The following is an 18858-nucleotide window of genomic DNA, read 5'->3' as shown; positions in this document are numbered from 1 at the left end:
TTCAAGGGGCCTGAGTGGTAGAGAGAAAACAAATGGGCATTCTATTGTCCTGTTGTATAATTATGTCTGTTTGACCCACTAGCCTGAGGGCATTTGAGGAGAGAGGACTGTGCCTTATTTGTCTCAATCCCCAGTGTCTGGAACAGAGCCTATTAAACATCTGATGAGAGAATGAATAAGTGGATGAATACCATCCATACCATTTAGGAAGTGCTGACCATGTGCTAAGCACTTGATCTCTGTTACTTCACTCAACCCGCACAACAGCCTAGTGAAATAGGAGCATTCTTTCCCCCGTGTTATATTGTAGACACTGACACTGGGCAACGGGGTCACTCACCCCAGACCTCACACCTAGGGAGCGACGGACACAGCTGGCATCAAAGCCTTGGAGTTGTTAACTCTACAGCCCCTGCTCCTAACTCACTGGGATGTGCATCTCTCAAGCGGTGGCTAAGGACATATTTAAATTCCTCCCAAGGGGAGTGATCAATGAACCATCATTTTTTGTAAGCAAAATGAAATCAGCAGTGAAGTGAAGCACCATTTGGTCGTCTCCATGGCACCTTGCCATTTTGGGGACTTTTTTAAAAATGGGGACACACAATCATTTGGTTGGAGTTAAATTGCATTTCGTTCTAACCCAGTAACTTCTTAGCCTCTTCTCTTTCTCATCTCCTGTCTTGAAGCCACTCTTCCTGAGCTATTTACTCTTTCTCTGAGTGCCTCATGCTGTCTCTTGCCTCTGGAATCAGCACGCCCTGAAATGTAATTACAGGGTCTTGTCTCTGACTCCTCAATTGGTCTTAGTCTCCTCAAAGGCAGGGGCTATGTCTTATTTACCTGCATGTCCCCAAGGCCTGGCCACGGGCTAGTAGAGGGTAGTTTCTAACTAAATGTTTGCTGAGTGAATGTGTTACAGATGATCTGAAAGGTGATTTTCTGATGCCCTGAACCTGCACGGAGAAATGAGCATGTGAAGCTGTTTTTGCCGCTCATCTTGTTTATGTAGGAGAGGCCATGCCTCTGCCTAGGAATTTCTCTGGAATTCTGAAGAACAAAAAGGGTTTAACGCAGATCCAAGGGAGAATTTTATGTGGAACACTTAAAAAGGTGTTCAAGGTTGTTCTATTCTACCTTTTCAAAATATGGTTAGATACTTGTGATGATTTGCAATGTTTGCATAATAGAGTATCCAGGGTTCTTCATCTGGGCAGTGGGAATGTGGGGTCTGCCACAGAAACCTTGAGAAAGTGTATCCTGTGGCTGCTGTGACCCTGGGCAGACACCAATTCATTTTCATATCTGGGAGGGGTTTGTGTTTCTGTATAAACCATCCGTCTCTGCAAAGAGCACCTCATGGGGAGGGAGGCAGTGCTTACATTTCTAACATGCTGTACAAACATCATACATAAACCTCCTTACCCATCTTACATTATTGTTTTTTAAGTTAAAGATGTAATTGTGGTAAAATACATATAACATACAATTTACCAATTTAATTGCCCTTTAAAAATATGTTTTTATTGATTTTTAGAGAGGAAGGGAGAAGCTGGGAAGGAGAGAGGGAGAAGAAGGGGGAGAGAGAGAGAAAGAGAGAGAGGAAGAGAGAGAAACGTTGATCGATCGGCTGCCTCCTGTACTCCCTTATCGAGCCTGCAACCAGGGCATGTGCCCTGACTGAGAATGGAACTGGGCATTTCTTGGTGCACAGGACAATGCCCAACCAACTGAGCCACACTGGCCAGGGCCCATCTTAACTAGTTTTAAGCGTTAAATGTATTCACATTTTTGTTCAACCAATATTTAGATTTTTTTTTCTCTTGCAAAACTGAAACTGATCCATCAAACAACTCTCCATTTCTCTCACTCCCTAGCCCCTGGCAACCACCATTCTGCTGCCTGCTTTTATGCATATGACTACTCTAGATACCTCATGCAGTATTTGTTGTTTTGTGACTGGCTTATTTTATTTAGCGTAATGTCCTCAGGGTTCGCCCATGTTGTAGCCAACTTCAAAATGTCCTCCCTTTTTAAGGATAAATGATACTCCATTGTATGTATATAGCACATTTTTTTAGTTATGCATCCATCAGTGGATACTGTGTTGCTTCCACCTCTTGACTATTTGGAATAATGCTGCTAAAAACATGGGTGTACAAATATCTCTTTAAGACTTTTGTTTCAGTTCTTCTGGATGTATACTCAGAAGTGAAATTGCTGGATAATACAGTAATTTTATTCTTAATATTTTGAGTAATGCAGTGCTGTTGTATTCCATAGTAACTGAGCCATTTTACATTCCCACCAACAGTGCACAAGGGTTCCAGTTGCTCCACATCCACTCTAACACTAATTTGTTTTTTTTTTGGTAGCAGCCATCCTAATGGATGTGAGGTAGTATCTCATTGTGGTTTTGAGTTATGTTTCTTTAATGATTAGTGGTGTTGGCCATTTGTGTATCTTTTTTGGAAAAATGTCTATTCAGTTATTTGTTCATTTTTTAATTGGGTTGTCTTTTTGTTGTTATTGAGTTACAGGAGTTCTTTATATATTCTGTATATTGTACCCTTATTGGATTTATGATTTACTAATATTTTCTCCCATGCCTTTTTACTAGTATTCTGTTGATTGTGCCCTTTCAGTGTAGTCTAATTGTTTATTTTTTTCTTTTGTTGCCTGTGACTTTGATGCCATATCCAAAAAATCATTTCCAAATTCAATGTCATGGAGCTTTTCCCCTATGTTTTATTCTAAGAGTTTTATAGTGTAATGTTTTTCATTTAGGTCTTTGATCTATGTTGAAATAATTTTTGTATATGGTGTAAGGTAAGGGTCCAGCTTTATTCTTTTCTATGAGGCTATCCATTTTTCCCAACACCATTTGTTTCAGAGACTGTCTTTTATCCATTGAATGGTCTTTGCCCTCCTGTCAAAAATCATTTGACCATATATATGCAAGGATTTATTTCTGGGCTCTCTATTCCTTTATTTTTGGTCTGTAGGCCTTCCTTTATCCCACTAAATAGTACCACACTATTTTAATTATACTTACTGATCATTCTTCTCTAAATAGCACAAGATTCCAGAGTCAAGTGTCAGTGTACCCACGAAGACTTTGGGATCTGGGAAGGGAAGATGTCCCAAGTCTTTCACTTGTTAGTTGCAGAGCTGGGCCTCTGCACTCTTCACCCTGGGCCAAGATACCCCAGCCTAAGGACCTGAGGGACACATTTTTTTTTCCGTGTCAGGCCGTCAACCATCCAGGCCAGGACGCTGGGCGTAGGTGAGCCTCTCTGCCACCTAATGACGCAGGTTGGGCACGGCAGCCACACCTGCAATGCCTCTAGGGGCAGTCCGAGGGACACATTTTAACAGGCTTTTGTTTTTCATTGAAAAATAATTGCTGTTGGGAAGAAAAAAAGAAAAAGTATATGCTTGGCTCTCTAAATACATTTGTAAAAATTAATGACCTTGTCATTTCCCGTAATCTCAGTTTCATGCGTTTGCCCTCTGACCAGCAGCTCACTCTCTCTACTACATATTACTCTCACCTTTAATAGGAGAGTCCGCTCCCTTGCATTGTCATTCCCCTCCCCCTCCCCCTTCCTCTATTTACACTTTTTCTTTAGCACTCATACCCCCTAACATCCCGAATTCTTTGCTTATTTTTTATGTCTGCTGTTGATTGTCTGATCCTGGAATCTTCACTCCCTGAAGCAAGATATTCTTCTTTTCCACTGATGTCTACAGTGTGTGCTTGCTGTAAGCAGAACACACCCAAAGATCCCCATGCCCTAATCCTTGGAGCCTGTGGCTGTGTTCCTTTACATGGCAAAGAGGCTCTGTGGATAGGACTAAGGTTAAGGACCTTGAGATGAGGCACTGTCCTGGACGATCCAGGTGAACCCAGGATAATCATGCAAGCCCTCAGAATCTGAGACCCTCCTGGCTACAGAGAACCTCGAGTGCAGCATGAGAAGGACTCAGCCTCCCATTGCTGGGTTTGCAGATGTAGAAAGGGGCCGCCAGCCATGGAATCAGCAGCCTCTGGCAGCTGGCACGGGCAAGGAGGTGGATTCTCCTCTAGAGGCTCCAAGAGGAGTGCATTTGATTTAGCCCAGTGAGACCTTTGTTGGACTTCTGTATCACTGAAAGCCATAACACTGTGCTGTGTAAAGCCCAAAGCTTGTTAGGGCAGCAATAAAAAACTAATAGAGCACTCAATAAATATTTGTTGAAAGAATGAGTAAATGAGCCTCCCATCAACATTGGCAGGTAAGGACACACCCTCAGAAAGGGTAACAGACTCTGCAAGGTGAGGCAGCTTGGCGGGTGGCCGCAGTCAGTGATCAGCCGATCAGGGTCTCTCAGCTGTCTGCCTCTCAGCCTTCGCCCTGCGTTTCCTTCCTCGCTGTTGTGTGAGAGAATGTTGGTTTGGTGTTGCTCTCCCCAACCACGCACAGCACCTTGCCATGTCGGTTCACCTTCAGGTAAGGTGGGCAGCAGTGTGGATGTGTTTCCCACCTGAGGCGGGGAGGGGAATGAAAGCATTCGTCTGTCCTGTATACTGGAGACCTATTGCAAAACTCAGCCCAGAGCTCTGTTCTTATGACAGACAGGCAGACAGACCATCCAGGAGCTTCTTTGTTGTGACCTTCAAGCAGCAGCCACAGCTTCCTTCAGCCACCTTGACTTGGGAGCCCGTTTGGGGAAGTTCTCAGGGTCAGCTCACCTAGGCCCAGAGGCTGTCGTTAGATCTGGGAAGCAGTGAGCTAAACATTTAATTTCACACCATCTGTTCTGAGAGGCATCTCAGAACCAATGCACAGTTTTTAACATTGAGGGTTGGGATAGACAGAGGAGTTATAAAGCCACATTCTTAGAGAACGGATTGTACGTACACAGACTTATTTCAATGGATTTTGGGGCCACTGTGCATGGCAGGGTAGCCAAGGCAGATGGGAGAAAATAGTGGGGAGACTGGTTTCCTCCTAGAAATGTTCCACTGAAAGCTTGGCTGCCACGTGGAGGGGATGCCTTCTGGACCTGCGCAGCTGGAGGCCTCCTTATGAAAGGGCAGTGAGCAGACTGCATGAGTGACATGGCCAACGCTGAGGTGCAGGCAGTGTTTAATCTACAGATCAGTATTTTAAGAGTAACATCTCCTATATAAAAATACTCAAGAGCCTTATGCTTTATGCTCTGGACTCCACAGTGATTACACTCCCTCCTGAACAGATGTGAGACGCCTGGATTGATTACCAAGGCTTGCTTCCTCACTTCTGTTTCCCTCTCATTTGACAGGTACCACTATTCATTTCTTACATTAGCTTCTGCGTGCGAATTGGAAAAATAAGCTAAATCAGAGCAGTCTTTCTTGAGTTATAAAACCAGCCATGTGAGGATGCTCCGAGTGCCGTTCTGCTTGTATATAACTAAGAGCCAGCTCCTCGCAGTAATTTTGCAAGTGATTAGCCTGTCGTGTAGAAGCCTCTCTTTGGGAATGACAAAGGAACAGTCCCTTGTGCGGCTTTACAATACACAGATTAATCAAGAGACTTTTCTCTCCTCGCCACTCCCTGGAAGTTTCTGGAATGGAGTTATTTTAGAGAGGGGTGAAGCATAATCTTGGAGGAAGTATAGGGGACTCATAGTCATCAACTCTTACATTTCCAGTGTGATCAGCTTGCAGCTGTGTGTGTGTGCCAGGGCTGGGGATTTGAGGAGGACTTAGCCACAGCCTCTCTGTTAGGGATGCCCTTTAATTTGTATTCGATAAACTCCTCTTTATCCTGCATTTCTACATGTCATAAATCAAAGGCTGCCTCCTCTGTGAAGCCTTCCTTGATTTTTCCTGACAGAAACACGTCTTTTCTTTTGCTGTAATGCATTCATTAGTGTGCTTGGCACTGGTTTATTTGCCCCACTCCCTCTCCCCACGTCTCTGCATGAGCAGAGAGCCTTTGCTATATCACCTTAGTATCCTTAGTATTGGCACACAGTAATTATAGTAAAGGCATTATCATCATCATTCTCATTCTTATCATCACTGTGCCCAGGCTTTGTACTAAGGAGTTTATCTGAATTCAGTGCCGATCACTTTAAATAAAAGTATTCAGTAAGTAAAGACACAGATGTTAAATATGGTAAAAATATATAAATATGGTATATGATTGAAATTTGGGAAACAATGTACTAAGCAGTATGGTAACATAAATGATTATGATAATGATAGTAGGTGCTGTTTATTAGTACCTTCTCTGAGCTAGATGCTTTGTTTACATAACATCCTGTCAGCTTCCCAGTAGCCTCCAGGGAAGATAGAGCCTACTCGCTTTGTGTCAGCCAGTTTTGATCTTTAGATTGTTATTAATTTCTTTAAGCCTAAATTTTTAATGAAAATTATACCTACTTCAAAGGGTTGTTGTGGGATTCAATGAACTGATGAACCGCATCTTGCACCTCATAGGTGCTCAATAAATATTTGATGATTGGGATGTTAATACTATGCAAAGTGCTTGGTATATTAACTTATTGACAACTGAACTGATAAAAGCAATCCCTAGTATTAATTGTTTATTATGTGCCAAGTACTTTTCTAAGAGTATCACCTGTGTTTACATATGCAGTAATGTCACCTGTTCCATTTGGCAAGTAGAGGAACTGGGATCAGAATGGTGAGATAATTGACCCAAAGTCATGACAGGCATGAGTAGTGGACCACTTTTGGAAGCAAGTCCTCAACCTTGATTTCTTTCTGTTGTGCCAATTTCTCTGTCTGCAAAACGCTGAGAGTAGTAAATAATATTCTACAGGTGACTTGGAGATCAGCCTTTATCCAATGAATTGATGCTGAGTCTGTTCTCATTTGCATAATACAGGAGGCAGTTGTTCCAGCTGGTCAGCGAGCAGACAGCCTTATTTGTGTTACCCAGGGCACCCTCTTGGTTGAATGATGGAGGCTGGCTTGCCTGTTTCTAACCATAGGCTGTTGCTAACATGTCGTGATCAAATCATTGCTGAAGGAGCTCACCCATGCCTGGCGGGAGAAGACTGAGTCTACCTTTATTCTAACAAATATTCATAACAAACTTGCCTGGGAGCCATGGTATTAATTTCACTCCAAATAAATGATTCTTACTCTGTAGCTTCATTAAATACATTAGTTCATGCTTGATAAGTAGAAAGTAGATTTGGGCAATTACTCCGTATCGTCACAGCTTTTAATACAATGGGATGCGACTGAGTTCATAAAATTACCTTATGGCACATTTTGAGGAATCTTAAAGACCAGCTACTTCAAAGTGGTTTTTGTTTGTTGTGTTTGAAGCAGTGGAAACCTGTTTAAACATGAGATTTAACGTGTAATTCCACTGAATGAAATTGGTAAAGACTTGGGGATGGTTCTCAGCCAGCAGCCCCTCCTGACCACTGTTAGCCCCTTAGACAAGTGTGAAACAATCGCCCCAGGGCCACCCACCTCACCTTTTGGAAACTCCAGGTTAGTAGCTTCAATCCCCAACGTTTATAGCTTAGCTGGTAACAGAGGCAGCGTGTCAGAGCCAGGTCATTGGACATTTCTTCCATGCTCCCCCCCCACACACACACACTACAATTAACTTACTTTAAAGGGAAGTTAATCAAAGGTAGGAAATGCTTAAAGTAGCAACAATTTTAGGAGCAGTGACAGTCCTCACTATTCTCCTTTTGGGTTCATGAAAACGGCTGTTAAACACATGCTCTCAACCCACCTCCAAGTCGCTGAGGCATGCTGTGTTGCTTTGCCAAATGCAGTACATCCCAGTGACTCCTTCGTCTCCCTGACGCATTGCTAAAAATAAGGACACTCGCACCAAAGCATATGGTGTGGTTCGCCTTGGATTTGGATACAGATCATCCAAGTGTGAAAACAAAATTGGTTGCTCTCTCCTCCTAATGCACAGATTTGCACATCTGTACTGTACTAAGTGGGGGCTATTGTAAGTTACATTTTATAGGGCTTGGCAATTTCATGAAGACACCTAATACCCACTGTCTCATGCGATGATTATGGGAGACATACCAAGGTAGGCAGAGAAGGTGATGGTTTTATTTATACTCATTTGGTCATTGAGAAAGCAAATCAAATTTGGTGCTCCATTTCACAGGATTGGAAACTAGGACCTCAGTTTCAAATCTTCTCTCATTTTTTGGCTGACGGCCTGTCTCTCATTTTTAGACAGCGGTGGGATTTTAGCAGTTCTGGTTGGTATTGCCAAACCAACATTGGGACTTTGGGTGAGAATGTGACTACTTCGGTTGGCAATTATTTGGAGGAACTTTCCCTCTGGCAGAGGGGTCACAGGTATGCAGTGTTAGTATTGAGTGATTTCGGGTCTTGTCCTGGACACCTTCTGTTTACCCCTCCAGGTTCTGCCTCCATTCTGCTCTGCATGCTGGGAAGCTGGCAAGTATGACTCCTTTAGCATCTTTGTCCTCTGACTTCTGGTTCATTTTGCCAGTGGGGACATTGGCAGAGGCCAATGGAAGGGCATGAGTGAAGTTGGGGATTTTATTCTCTATCTCCCTCATTTCAGGTTCACTACATGCTGGTTGCTTTCTTCCATCGGAGGTCACCGTCCAATAGGATGGCCCTCTCCACCCAGCCTCTTGTTCTTTATTTTTTATTTTTAATATGTTTTTTTTATTATTATTAATTTCAGATTGAGGAAGGGAGAGGGAGAGAGGGATAGAAACATCAATGATAAGAATCATTGATTGGCTGCCTCCTACACACCCCCTCCTGGGAATAAGCCCAAAACCTAGGCATGTGCCCTGACTGGGAGTCGACCATGACCTCCTGGATCATGGGTCAATGCTCAACCACTGAGCCACACCAGTGGCTGGGCCAGTCTCTCCTCCTTTAGGTTCCAGTGTCTGCTCCTTCCTGCGCCTCTTCAGGACTTCAGGTGGTAACAGCTCTCCACTAACAGCTCCCATGGTTCCTAGCCCTGCCATCTGTTTTGTGCCCGTGGCTTCCCTGGAGCCCTACCCAGGCCTTTGCAAATTGTCCCTGTATCAAGCTCTCCTAAGGTTACCCAGTTTGAGGATCTCATTTAGGTTTTGCTGGGCCCTGACTGATAAAAGTTTCTTAGGTCACATAGAATAAACCATGATGGCCTACATTTTGAGTCCTCCCTGTAGACAGAGTGGGACTTTTGGGGAAAAGTCCTGTGCATCACCGTATTGTAGTTCTCTTTGTCTAACTTTCAGATATGCCCTTGGCAGTAACTGGAATTTAGGACTACATACATGTGTCTATGATTCTCAAGTTTTAGATGCATACAAATCACCTGCCAGCTTCTGAGTGCCTCTCTGCAAAGATTCTGATTCTGTAGACAAGATTTGCTTTATATATGTAGATGCTCCTATGTTGGATGCATAAAGGTTTACAAAGGTTATATCCTCTTGTTGGATTGATCCCTTTATCATTATGTAGTGCCCTTCTTTATCTCTTGATATAGCCTTTATTTTAAAGTCTATTTTGTCTGATATAAGTACTGCTATCCCTGGCTTTTTTGTTTGTTTGTTTCCATTTACATGATGTACTCCTTTTTATCCTTTTACTTTCATTCTGTGTGCCTCTTTTGTTCTGAGGTGGGTCACTTGTAGACAGCATGTATATGGGTTCTTTTCTTATCCTTGTCTGACCAACCTCATACGGGTCTGGTAGGAGTCATGTGCTTATTTATGTAAAGAGCTTAGGGCAGTGCCTGGGTCAGAGCCAGCACTATGCAACTGTTGGCTGTTATGGTGGTTAATAAACAATGGGTGGTTAGAAGCATGGCTGCTATAGACTGAGTGTTTATGTTCTCCCCAAATTCATATGTTGAAACCTAGCCCCCAATGTGATGATATTTGGAGGTGGGATTTTGGGAGGTGCTAAGGTCATGAGAGTGGAGCCCTGATGTATGAGATTAGTACCCTATAAAAGAGACTCCAGAGAGATTCATTTCCCCTTCCACCATGTAGGAGGCATCTGTCTATGAACTAGCAAGTGGGGTCCACCAGACACCAAATCTTCTGGCACCTTGATCTGGGACATCCGGCCTCTAGAACTGCGATAAATATATTTCTGTTGTTCATAAGCTGCCTAGTCTGTGGTATTTTGTTATAGAGGTCTGACTCAATGGCCTTTGTCATCAAAATTGGATCCAAGCTCCACCTCTGCTACTTCCTGGCTCTGTGACCTGAGGCAAGGATGTTACCTCAGTTTCTTCCACTACTTAAGTGGTGCTGGTAATGTCGCTAACTTGGAGAGCAGTTCTGAGGAGTCATTGAGATCCCACTGACCAAGCACTGAGCACAGAACCAAAAAATTACAACCGGGCGTGCTCAGCTGTGGTGGAGGTAATGAGCGGAGCTGAGACAGCCACCTGCTTGTGTGGAGGGCTTCTTTTGGGGAAAGTTCAAAACTAGGGGCAGGAGAATCTTTATCCCCATCAGATGCTCCATGTGCCATTCTGTGACATAAACAGGTGTACAGAAGTATGTGGACCTGTCAATCAGGCAGGGCAGAACAAGCCCTAAATGAAGGTACTAGCATTAGGATTAGTTTCTCTCAAACCTGGCAGCAGGTTGTCACCTAGGACAGAGTGGCAGGTCCTAGCAGGACCAGCTACTACAAAATGGGATGCTAAGCCCTGTGGGAATTTCAGGAGGGACGTTCAGCCTTCCAGTTCTAAAGGGTGGGCTTCAGCTACTCTCCAGGGATGAGGCAGAGCCCCCAAGCGCTGATTGCACATTAGATCTTCTTTAATAAATACCTATGTACAGGTCCATTCCAAAGTAATTACATCGTTGTCTTGGGGAAGATATGACTCAGATAGTTTATAAAAGATGCATAAATGATTGTAGTGTGCAACCAGGGTGTGAGAGATCTCCAGGCAGACCCTGTGTGCAGGGCCAAGCTGTTCTGTTAGGAGAGGAGAGGTCACAGTGTCCAGGGAGGGTAAGGGAATGAGGAAGGACTTGGCAGGTCTCTCAGAGAGGTTAATGCCCTTTGTAACTTAAACACTCTATTTTTTAAAAAATCTCCAAATAATGCAACTTTGAATTTATTCAACATAATTAGAAAGGTGATTTACTCTGGGATAAGTTTTTTTGTAATGTCAAATATTAGTAGAACGGTAATTTGTAAGATTATTCACTTCCATCAAAAGATTGCTTTCCAAGCAAGAAATAATACTTTGCTTCATATAGAAGTTTTAAAGAAATTAATAAAGGTCTACATGTTCTTGATTTATTAGTGAACAAGGCATTGAAATTACAAAATGTTTCCCATTAGGTGGTCTGTATTATACAAATTTTTGACAAAAATGCTTATTTATTCTTAGGACTTTTTTGTTTATTCTTTTCTTATTTACTTTCCTGCCAAAATATTTAGCTTTATCATCAATCATAAACTATTCATTTGTTCACCTACTCAACAAATCTTTACTGCTAAAGCAAAGGTTTTTGTTTGTTGCTTGGTTGGTGTGTTCTAATTTGTCACGAGTACACTTAGCATATCTGTATCAGCAAATTCAAATCCCAGCCAAGGGACCTGTTTCCCTGGGTGTGCCATAGAAAGGCTTTGCAATCAAGAATTGTCCTGGCTTAAAAAAACAAACACATGCTTCTTTTTTCCCTTTGAGATATTTTTCCTGGAGGGGTTGTAAATAAGGCTAGAAAAATTATATCCAGTTCTTCTTTAATAATCTTTTATGTATCTTCTGACATGCATTTCAGAATGGTGCCTCAGATATGTCATTTTCAATGTGGAACAATGAACTTGAATTTTACAAAAAGCTAGTGATTATGTTCATGAAATCTGTTCAAGCCTATGCCAGTGGCGAGGGGAGCCACCCTCTCTGATTCATTCTGCTGGACCAGAATTTGAAACTGCTGATTTCTTGCATCCACTTTTGCTGATAGAGTCAGGAGGTAGTTTTCAGATGTAGAAACAGTAGGTAATCTATACTAATAAAAGTGTAATATGTGAATTACATCAGATAGACCAGATGTCTTCCGGACATCCTTCTGGACAAAGCCACGGTGGCAGAGGTCAAGGCAGAGGCGGTTAGGGGCGATCAGGCAGGCAGGCAGAGGCAGTTAGGGGCAATCAAGCAGGCAGGGGAGCTGTTAGGGGCATCAGGCAGGCAGGCAGAAGGGTTAGGGGTGATCAGACAGGCAGGCAGGTGAGCGGTTAGGAGCCAGCGGTCCTGGATTGCGAGAGGGATGTCTGATCAGGCCTAAAACAGCAGTCAGATATCCCCTGAGGGGTCCCAAATTGGAGAGGGTGCAGGTCAGGCTGAGGGACCCCCCTGCCCGTGCACGAATTTCGTGCACTGGGTCTCTAGTAGATAATAAAAGTAGAGCATAGGCAATTTGAGAGGTAGGTAAAGTTATATAGTTGAGATCTCTTCACTCTTTTGCACTTGTAGCTGCTGTGCATTGTCTTTTTTTTTAAGTTTTTCTTTAAAAAATTTATTTTTTTCTATCATCATTTATCCCTCCTATCCCCTTCTGCACCTTCCCCCTCCTACTCTCCCCCTCCCCCATCACCACACTACTGTCTGTGTACATGACTTCTTTTTATTTCTTTCCTTTTTTGCTCAACCCCTCCACCCTCCCTCCCAACAGCTGTCAGCCTGTTCTCTATGAGTCTGTCTCTATTTCACTTGTTAGTTCATTTTGTTCATTAGATCCCACATATGAGTGAAATCATATGGTACTTGTCTTTCTCTGACTGGCTTATTTCACTTAGCATAATATTCTCCAGGTCCATCCATGCTGTCGCAAAGGGTAACATTTCTTCTTTTTTTATGGCTGGGTAGTATTCCACTGTGTAGATGTACCACAGTTGTTTTATCCACACATCTACTGATGGACACTTGGGCTGCTTCCACCTCTTGGCTATTATAAATAACTAGAGGCCTGCTGCACAAAAATTTGTGCACTCGGGGGGGGGGGGGATCCCTCAGCCCGGCCTATGCCCTCTTGCAGTCTGGGACCCCTCTGGGGATGACCACCTGTTGGCTTAGGCCTGCTCCCAGGAGATTGGGCCTAAGCTGGCAATCAGACATCCCTCTGGCAGCCCGGCAGCCCTTAGGGGATGTCCACTTGCCAGTGGGGAGCAGACCTAAGCTGCAGTCGGACATCCTTAGTGCTGCTGAGGAGGCAGGAGAGGCTCCCATCACCACCGCTGTACTGGCAGCCATCAGCCTGGCTTGTGGCTGAGCAGAGCTCCCCCATGTGGGAGTGCACTGACCACCAGAGGGCAGCTCCTGCATTGAGTGTCTGCCCCCTGGTGGTCAGTGTGTGTCATAGTGACCAGTCATTCCCAGTCTTTCTGCTGTTAGGGTCAGTTTGCATATTACCCTTTTACTATATAGGATAGAGGCCTGGTGCACGGATATGGGCCGGCTGGTTTGCCCTGAAGGGTGTCCTGGATCAGGGTGGGGGTCCCGCTGGGGTGCCTGGCCAGCCTGGGTGAGGGGCTGATGGCTGTTTGCAGCTGATCACACCCCCTTCAGTGTGGGTGTCCCCACTGGGGTGCCTGGCCAGCCTGGATGAGGGGCTGATGGCTGTTTTCAGGCTGGCCACACCCCCTTTAGGGTGGGGGTCCCCACTGGGGTGCCTAGCCAGTCTGAGTGAGGGGCTGAGGGCCATTTTTAGGCTGGCCGGCGACTGAAGCTCACAGCCTCTCCTTTTTTCTTTTTCTTTTTTTATTCTGGGATTTATTTACCTTCTATAATTGAAACTTTGTTGCTTTCAGAGCTCAGAGTGGGGCCACGGCAGGCGGGGAACCTTGGCTTCCTCCATCACTGGAGCAAGCAAGCCTCCTGCTCGCTTCAGCTTGTGGCTGCCTGCCACCATCTTTGTTGGTGGTTAATTTGCATATCACCCTGATTAGCTAATGGGAAGCGTAGCAAAGGTACGGTCAATTACCCTTTTTGTCTTTTATTAGATAAGATGCTGCAATGAACATAGGGGGGCATATGTTTTTCTGAATTCATGTTTTGGGTTTCTTCAGATAAATTCCCAGAAGTGGAATTGCTGGGTCATATGGCAGTTCCATTTTTAATTTTTTGAGGTAACTTCATACTGCTTTCCACAGTGGCTGCACCAACCTGTATTCCCACCAGCAGAGCATGAAGGTTCCCTTTCTCCACATCCTTGCCAATTGCCAACACTTGTTGATTTATTGATAATAGTCATTCTGGTAGGTGTGATGTGGTATCTCATTGTGGTTTTAATTTGCATTTTTGGGTGATTAGTGATGTTGAGCATCTTTTCATATATCTATTGGCCATTGGTATGTCCTCTAGTGCCTATTTAGGTCGTTTGCCCATTTTTAAATTGGATTGTTTGTTTGGTGCTGAGTTTTATAAGTTCTGGATATTAACCCCTTTCAGATGTATTGGTGAATATGTTCTCCCATTCAATGGGTTATCTTTTCATTTTATTGATGATTTCCTTATCTTCCATTAAATACAGATGCTTTCCACTGGGCTTGGAGAGGCAGAGAGTTGTACCAGGATTGCTTTTACTGCTTCTGCTACACACACACACACACATACACACACACACTTTTTTTTTTCTGTCTTCAGGGAACTTTACATGCCCTTAACTACTCACTTGGCTTATCAGTCAAGTTACCTGCTGTTAACCTTTCATCAACATTGAGCATCATTAAGGGGTCATGGAAGCTGACGAGGCAAAGGGATGGAGCAAACCTACCAGTAGCTAAGTGTTTCCATCAGTGGGTACTTTGATTTGTTTTTTTAAGGTAGCCATGGAAGGGGAGAGAGACTGTTTTTTTTTTTTTTTTTTTTTTTTGCTCGCAAAGGGAATGAACAAGAAGGTATATTATATATTTGTTTTAAAGGTTACATGTATAAGCAGAAAGATTTCTTGAGGATAGTATCATATTATTACAAGATAATCTACTGTACATACAGCATGTGTCGGTACTCTGAAAGCAAAATGATATTTTTTTTTTGGTCTGGGCTCTTTAGTCTTGATAGGAAAAACAGGAACTGAGATATATTTTCTTGAAGCAAGTTCTGTGAAAATCTTTTTATGGAGCTTGTGTGCTACAGCATGCTGTGCAAAGTCAGCCGGAGGTCATTACTGTTTTTATTAGGTGATTATATTATAAATATGAGTTGGGCCTCAATCATAAGCAGAGCCTTTATGTGTGTTTCTGAATGTTCTGGCTCCAAAGTGCTAACGTCCAAATTGGAACATTGATTGTCTGCTGCCTGAGTTACAGCCTTCTCCAAACCTTGAATTGGGCCTCAGGGCCCATGTGTCTTTCTGGAGATAAGTTCTTCTTGTAACTGGGAGATGGAAGGTCTGAAACAGTGGGCCCCACACAGTGGAAAACCCAAAGGCAGACTGGGGCGCTGTCCTCCCCCAGTGAGGGGGGAGGTGTGACACACACCATTTCATGTCATGTATAAAGAAATTGCCATCAGTTGTAAATGTCCCCCAATTTCCTCTCGGGTAAGGCAAACATTAATGCAGTCCTGCAAATGTTTTTTATTTCCATGCAAATTCAATTGAATCGTTTTCTTTGATTCTTTAGATTTTTCTTTTTCATGTAACCTCAGGCTTCTTTCCTAAATTTTCCACTTCTATAAATCTCCCCGCCTTTTAAAGTTTAACCCTAGTATCTGAGAATGGTCAAACACTCTTGAATCAGGAATTCTCAGTCTCAGCACCCTTAAGGTTTTACGCCCAGTGGGTGTTTGCCATACATTGTAGGATGGTTAGCTGCCTTCCTGGCCTCTGCCCAGTAGATGTCAGTGGCACCTCCTCCCACTTGTAATGACAACCCCCAGAGGTCTCCAGACCTTGTCCCCTGGTGGGTAAAAGAGCCCCTGGTTGAGAATAACTGCCTCAAAGGGGTGTCCAGTCAAGACTTGTCAACATTGTAAATGCAGGATGAAATGAATCTCAGAGTTTAAAACAAGAGGCAGCTGGGAACCTCAGTGTTACAAATATTGTTCACATACTGATTTCCCTCTAGGGTGAGAGGGGAAGGCAGGGCTGTGTTTTCTGTATTGCTTATAGCCTGGGACTGCCGGCCAAGTAATGGGCTCCGCTAACTATTTGCTGGATGAATAAGAGAAACCAATTAGTTGTCACTAAATGTATGTTTAGCTTCCATAAGCATATGTTTTTATGTATATGTATGTACATAGGTACTGTGGATGTATTTACATATTTCTATATAAAACTCAACTAAGTGTCTTCATTATTATTTTCTACCCCCGAGTCCAAATAACGGGCACAATGCAGATATTTGGTAGATGTTGGTGGAAAAGCTACCTGGAATAAAGAAAAGTTCATTAAAATGACTAATTAACAGAACATTCATGATCCTGTTCCATCAGAGATGTGTTTTAGGGGTAATTACAAGGACCTGTTGTTGGAGTTGGTTACCCACAAATGGGTACTGTGAGAGGCCTGTGTGCTTGGCTCCCTTTGGCCTTCACATCTGATACCCTGGGTGTCCAGGCCTAAGGAGGCCTTTTGGGCACTTCTGGGTCCACACTGGCAAGAGGGAGAATGCTCTGGTTCGGTGGGTGATGAAATCTTTTATTTTACAGTCCCAGGTCATCACAGCTATGCCGATAGGTGCTTCTTATTCCCAGGCCTCTCCTGGCTGCCCTGCTGGAGCCATGCCCAGTCTTCCCAGGATGGCTCTGTTCTGAAGGCCTGCATTTAAAGTCATAAAAAATTCAGAGGATAGCAACCTTCCCCAAGATTTATGCTGAAATGGCACAAAAATTTAGTTTTATTGGAAGGTATTTGAAATCACTTTTTAAAGTTTAGATTTAAATTCATTCTCTAGGCTTTGACCATTTACAATGGTGCGAATTTTAAAAACATTTACAAGGTACAGTGGATTTCTAGGTCAGGACTCAGGCGTGCGCAGGAAAGTGGAATTAAAAGGCCCTTCAGTTAACATCAGAAAAGATGGTAGAAATGACCTGATTCAGCCCTCTCAGTTTACAGATGGGGAGACTGGAAGTCACTGGGAGCTTAAATGACTTGTCCAAGGTCACAGATTTTTTTTTTACTATCTTTTGGATTTCTCTGTCCCCTCTCCCTCCCTCCCTCTCTCCTTCCTTCCCTCTGTCCTTCCTTCTCTCTCTGTCTCTTTCTCCATGCCTATAACCAAAAAATTAGAACCAAATTCACATGCACAGATAAACAGTGGTTTTCCTAGATTGCCAAAAGATATAGTAACTTAATAAATAATGAACTGTGCCCTGGCTGGTGTGGCTCAGTTGGTCGAGCGTCGTACCATGCACCAAAAGGTTACCAGTTCAATTCTTGGTTAGGGCACATGCTCCGGTTGCAGGATCAATTCCTGGTGGGGGCGTGCGGAGGCAGCCAATTGATGTTTCTTTCACATCAATGTTATTCTCTCTCACCCTCTCCCTCCCTCTCTCTTTAAAATCAATAAAAATATATTAAAAATATAAATCATCAAATGCAATTATTCGATTTAATTTATGAGAAACCAGAAATCCAGAGATGTGGGATTATGCTGTTGGCAGGAGGGGGTAGCAAGTGACAGCAGCTTGAACCCAGGTGTCCTCTCTGTTCAGTTAGCCTTTCACTAAAGCATGCAACTTTCTTATTCTATTTTGCATTCTTATTTTGGGAATCATTCATTGATTCATAAGCTAATATTTCCAGCTGCTTTATGTTGAGTAACAAGACACAGCAGTCATCAGGGCATGGTCTCTGCCCTCAGGAGCTAAGATTTTGGTGAAGAAACAGAGAAACCAGCAGACGATGCCCACTAAGCATAGTATTAGGGGTGAGAAGACTGTGTTATGTGGCTGTGAGTGGGGACTGCCAGTGAAGGTTCCTGTTGGAGGTGACACTGGGAGCATGATGGTCATTGCAGGCAGAGTGTTGCTCATCACAGTGGCTGAGAGGAAATGCTGAGCCAGGCAGGAAGCCTGGAAAGAGAGTGAGCAGAGTTCTGGGGAAGATCATAGCCCCAGATTCAAGACCAGGCCCTGTGACTTCTCAGCTGCATGGTCTAGGCTCAGTCACTCAGTGTTCTTATCCGCATTGGGGATAATGAGATCATCGTTATAGTAACACTAGAGGCCTGGTGCACGGATGCGTGCACCAGTGGGATCCCTTGGCCTGTCCTGTACTCTCTTGCAATTCAGGACCCCTCGGGGAATGTTGGAGAGCCGGTTTCGGCCCGATCCCTGCAGGCCAGGCCGAGGGAACCCACTGGTGCATGAATCCGTGCACCGGGCCTCTAGTATGGATATAAAATCTTTAGTTAATCTCTTTCTGCCCTCCCCACTCCCCTCTTCCCTCTGAGATTCATCAATCTATTCCATGTCTTCATGCCTGTGCTTTGAGAGTCTTCCCCCCGGTGGTCAGTGCGTGTCATAGCTACTGGTCGAACGGTTGAACGATAGAACGGTCGGCCGGTCGCTTAGGCTTTTACATATATATATAGAATAGATTTACTTTTGTTATATTCACACACATTTTTTTCTGAGCACTAGGTCTCCAGTCCTGTGTTAAGTGCTTGGAAAGGCATCGTGATCACATGAAGTTCCTCTCTGTTCCAGAGAGGGTGGTTTTCTAAGGGTTTAGAGCAGAGCCTTGATTTCATCCCAAGTCTGACTCCGGAGCCCAAGCCTTTACTGCCTCTGGGAGTGCAGGACCCTTCTGAGTATTCATTGTGCTGATATCATTACAGGGAAGCATACACTACATGAATGGTAATTGTTCTATACAAGATAATTTCCTCTGTGTCCACTTTGTAGGCTCATGTCTGGG

General features: G+C 43.8%; 1 protein-coding gene and 1 pseudogene across 2 annotated transcripts in view; one reads left to right on the top strand and one right to left on the bottom strand.

Annotated features, from left to right (window-relative positions):
* Positions 1 to 18858, top strand: part of DAB1 (DAB adaptor protein 1) — a 1070166-nt gene that overhangs the window by 707977 nt on the left and 343331 nt on the right. The window lies entirely within an intron of this gene.
* LOC139004748 (small nucleolar RNA SNORA17) lies at positions 3244 to 3357 on the bottom strand (annotated as a pseudogene).

The sequence above is a fragment of the Myotis yumanensis genome, unplaced genomic scaffold (genome assembly GCF_028538775.1).
Source record: "Myotis yumanensis isolate MYYU_CA2020_CCGP unplaced genomic scaffold, mMyoYum1.0.hap1 SCAF_2, whole genome shotgun sequence".
Classification (NCBI taxonomy): Eukaryota; Metazoa; Chordata; class Mammalia; order Chiroptera; family Vespertilionidae; genus Myotis; species Myotis yumanensis.
The sequence above is the reverse complement of the archived record's forward strand: the minus strand, read 5'-3'. Positions and strand labels throughout refer to the sequence as shown.